The 4804-nt window shown below is 47.5% G+C and overlaps 1 protein-coding gene across 1 annotated transcript in view; it reads right to left on the reverse strand.

The window, feature by feature from the left end:
* LOC135532530 (4-aminobutyrate aminotransferase, mitochondrial-like) overlaps positions 1–3352 on the reverse strand; it is an 83974-nt gene extending 80622 nt beyond the window's left edge. The window contains exon 1 of the mRNA XM_064960008.1: positions 2983–3352. The gene's annotated coding sequence lies outside the window, so the exon portion shown is untranslated. The remainder of the gene's footprint in view (positions 1–2982) is intronic.
* Positions 3353–4804: the final 1452 nt, after the last annotated feature.

Raw genomic sequence — 4804 nt, forward strand, 5'->3', positions numbered from 1 at the left:
GAGACCACTGTAACTATAGGAACGGTCCTGGGAGAGGTCACTGTAACTATAGGAACGGTCCTGGGAGAGGTCACTGTAACTATAGGAACGGTCCTGGGAGAGGTCACTGTAACTATAGGAACGGTCCTGGGAGAGGTCACTGTATCTATAGGAACGGTCCTGGGAGAGGTCACTGTAACTATAGGAACGGTCCTGGGAGAGGTCACTGTAACTATAGGAACGGTCCTGGGAGAGACCACTGTAACTATAGGAACGGTCCTGGGAGAGACCACTGTAACTATAGGAACGGTCCTGGGAGAGACCACTGTAACTATAGGAACGGTCCTGGGAGAGTCCACTGTAACTATAGGAACGGTCCTGGGAGAGATCACTGTAACTATAGGAACGGTCCTGGGAGAGATCACTGTAACTATAGGAACGGTCCTGGGAGAGATCACTGTAACTATAGGAACGGTCCTGGGAGAGATCACTGTAACTATAGGAACGGTCCTGGGAGAGACCACTGTAACTATAGGAACGGTCCTGGGAGAGATCACTGTAACTATAGGAACGGTCCTGGGAGAGATCACTGTAACTATAGGAACGGTCCTGGGAGAGACCACTGTAACTATAGGAACGGTCCTGGGAGAGGTCACTGTAACTATAGGAACGGTCCTGGGAGAGGTCACTGTAACTATAGGAACGGTCCTGGGAGAGACCACTGCGTTGTGTAATCACTGCTACAGTGGGGTGGGGGTTATCATTATGGAACACTGCAGATAGTAATACTGAACAGAGAGGTTTGACAACACAGTGTGTGTGTGTGTGTGTGTGTGTGTGTGTGTGTGTGTGTAACTCTAGTGTTGTGTAATCACTGCTACAGTGGGGTAGGGGTTATCATTATGGAACACTGCAGATAGTAATACTGAACAGAGAGGTTTGACAACACAGTGTGTGTGTGTGTGTGTGTGTGTGTGTGTGTGTGTGTGTGTGTGTGTGTGTGTGTGTGTGTGTGTGTGTGTGTGTGTGTGTGTGTGTGTGTGTAACTCTAGCGTTGTGTAATCACTGCTACAGTGGGGTGGGGGTTATCATTATGGAACACTGCAGATAGTAATACTGAACAGAGAGGTTTGACAACACAGTGTGTGTGTGTGTGTGTGTGTGTGTGTGTGTGTGTGAGAGATCTTCATAACCTGTGATACTGAACAGAGAGGTTTGACAACACAGAGAGAGAGTAAGATATTTCATTGAAACTGAAGCCTGTTTACGTACCCCCCCCCCCCCCATAAAGACAGAGCTCTCAGAGTGTTTACGGTACCCCCCCCCATAAAGACAGAGCTCTCAGAGTGTTTACGGTACCCCCCCCCCATAAAGACAGAGCTCTCAGAGTGTTTACGGTACCCCCCCCCCCATAAAGACAGAGCTCTCAGAGTGTTTACGGTACCCCCCCCCCCCATAAAGACAGAGCTCTCAGAGTGTTTACGGTACCCCCCCCCCCCATAAAGACAGAGCTCTCAGAGTGTTTACGGTGCCCCCCCCCATAAAGACAGAGCTCTCAGAGTGTTTACGGTACCCCCCCATAAAGACAGAGCTCTCAGAGTGTTTACGGTACCCCCCCCCATAAAGACAGAGCTCTCAGAGTGTTTACGGTACCCCCCCCCATAAAGACAGAGCTCTCAGAGTGGTGTCTACAGTGTTGTGATCATTGTGTACCATAGACGTTACATGACTCTCTGTAAAAGGTGCTAGATCAACAGCACTCCAGGTTCAACTCAGTTCCTCCAGCCCAACCCTGGGAAGTTCAGTCTACTCTATTCTAGCCTTCCCACACCGTCTGTCCCCATCGGTCTCTGTAAGGACTTGGAGAGCGCTGGTTCATTTGTAAGAGATATGGTGTGCATTTAAAATGGCACCCTTTCCCTATTTTAGTGCACTACTTTTGACCAGGGCCTATGAGGCTAAAGTAGTGCACTAAAATAGGGAATAGGCAAGGTGCCATTTGGGAACACATCCATGCTGTCAGAAGTTGAAGTGGTTTTGTACTGAAGCCTCCGGGGAGCCAGTGATTCCCACAACAACATCCCCACCCACATGGTCTAGGCTGTGACCTACAGTAACCTGACAGGTTCAAAAACATCCCTAATGACACCTGTTCCCTGTCCTAAAGCACTACTTGTCCTGTTGACATCCTGACGATGCATTGTAACCACACCATGACGCGTTACACAGAGATGCCACACAAGTATTTGTTATTATTCATTATACGGGACGATGCCCGCGAGCTCTGCACTAAGAGATGATAGGTGTCCGTAAAGTCAACGTGTTACCGGCTTGTGTTTATGCAAATCAAGCCTCGTTGCTTTTCGAACCAGAATAAACTGCCTGCCACTGGGCGCTATCAGAAGAGCATTGCGCTGTTGCACAACAACTGTGGCCTAGTGCATCATGAACCGGTTCCGACTGGATCAGTCTGGATCCCTTCCGCAGAGAACGGGCAAGAAGAATTGAGTCTGTCTGTCTGCCGCAGACGACTAGAAGGCAGAATAAAAGCGACACAATGCGAAATGACCATCTAATCTCTAGGCTGCAAAGAACCGCAGCGCTACAGTGTCGTGACGTTATATAGACGAGTGGTCTATCTGGCGGCGCCGTTGACCTGTTTCCTAGCTAGAATACCCACTACCTACTCTACTGTATTGTATTGCTAACGAGAATATAGGCGAACGCGCGCACGTCAAGACAGAAAGTGTCCAGAGTCATTGCTAACTAAGTGCAGATGTGTCTTGCAAAGACGATTGAAAAGCGGCTTTATGAGCCATATAACAACTAGCGCGGTAGCGCGGTGGGCTCGATATGTCACCTGTCTGTGTGTGTGTGTGTGTGTGTGTGTGTGTGTGTGTGTGTGTGTGTGTGTGTGTGTGTGTGTGTGTGAGTGAGTGAGAGAGAGAAAGAGATAGAGAAAGCGAGAGACACAGACAGATGACAGCGCATAGGGGAACTCACCGAGGCTTCACCCGGTACCGCTGGGCGCTTGGTGTCCGCTTGGGTCGTGCGGTAAGACTGGCTGGCTGAAACAGTTTGTGTAAAAACGGTGGAGACGCGTACTGGAAGGATGAACAGAAAGACTGCCTTTAAATTATCAATCAGAATCTGTCCGTTTTGCTGGGAGAAGGCGGGTCCACGGGCAGGCTGACTGCGGCTCAGCCAATAGCAGAAGCCGAAGTAGTCAAAAGGAACTAATACTGGCCAATGAGCGACGTGGCTTCACAGTTCAGCGGAACTCCAGACGATTCATCGAAGCGAATCACGACATTCACGAAGTATCAGTTTCACAGAACAGTGTCAATGTAGCGGAGTGGCTAAACACGATCCACTCAATGATACAACTAGGAAACGTTATATTGGACTCATACACGGATTATGTCAGAGTCTCAGAGAGCATAACAACCTAGTTTAAATGACTGATAGGCGTGGATACAATGTAGACCTATGTGACCGACATACCTTTTGATTTTTACTTTATTTTACTAGGCAAGTCAGTTAAGAACAAATTCTTATTTTCAATGACGGCCTAGGAACAGTGGGTTAACTGCCTGTTCAGGGGCAGAACGACAGATCTGTACCTGGTCAGCTCGGGGATATGAATTTGCAACCTTTCTAGTCCAACGTTACTAGTCCAACGCTCTAACCACAAGGCTGCCCTGCCGCCCCAACCTTTGCTCCGAGTCAATCGTTCATGACGCGTATCAACATTTGCCGAAGAAGTGACCGGCTACAGTTGCCTATTGACAGCTTTTCAGATGACACCCAAGGCTTCACTCTCCCGATATCTACTGCAGCCCTCATCCCCCACCCGTTCTGACAGTCACATTCTGTTATTAAAGGTCCCCAAAGCACACACATCCCTGGTCGCTTGTCTTTTCAGTTCGCTGCAGCTAACGTCTGGAACGAGCTGCAACAAACACTCAAACTGAACAGTTTTATCTCAATCTCTATATTCAAAGACACAGTCATGGACACTCTTACTGACAGTTGTGGCTGCTTTGTGTGATGTGTTGTTGTCTCTACCTTCTTGCCCTTTATGCTGGTGTCTGTGCCCAATAATGTTTGTACCCTGCTTTGTGCTGCTACTATGTTGTTGTCATGTGTTGCTGCCATGCTATGTTGTCGTATTAGGTCTCTATGCAGTGTTGTCTCTCTTGTTCTGATGTGTGTTTTGTCATATATTTCATTTAATGTATTTTTAATCCCAGCTCCCGTGCCCCCAGAAGGCCTTTTGGTAGGCTGTCATTGTAAATAAGATAAGAATTGTTCACTGACTTGCCCAGTTAAATAAAGGTTAAATAAGTACAAATAAAATTCTGACTACATGGAACTCTATTCCACAGTACTACATAGAGCCATGACTACATGGAACTCTATTCCACAGTACTACATAGAGCCATGACTACATGGAACTCTATTCCACAGTACTACATAGAGCCATGACGACATGGAACTCTATTCCACAGTACTACATATAGCCATGACGACATGGAACTCTATTCCACAGTACTACATAGAGCCATGACGACATGGAACTCTATTCCACATCAAGTAACTGATGCAGCATTAAAAACAGATTTAAAAAGCAGCTCAAATCAAATCAAAGTTCATTCGTCACGTGGTGTGGTAGACCTTACAGTGAAATGCTTACTTACAACAGGTTCTAACCAAAAGGCTAAACCCCAGGGAGAGTAGCTGTTGCCTTGGCAGGAACTAATGGGGATCCATAATAAACCCCAGGGAGAGTAGCTGCTGCCTTGGCAGGAACTAATGGGGAACC

Source organism: Oncorhynchus masou, unplaced genomic scaffold, assembly GCF_036934945.1.
Source record: "Oncorhynchus masou masou isolate Uvic2021 unplaced genomic scaffold, UVic_Omas_1.1 unplaced_scaffold_1898, whole genome shotgun sequence".
NCBI classification, from domain to species: Eukaryota; Metazoa; Chordata; class Actinopteri; order Salmoniformes; family Salmonidae; genus Oncorhynchus; species Oncorhynchus masou.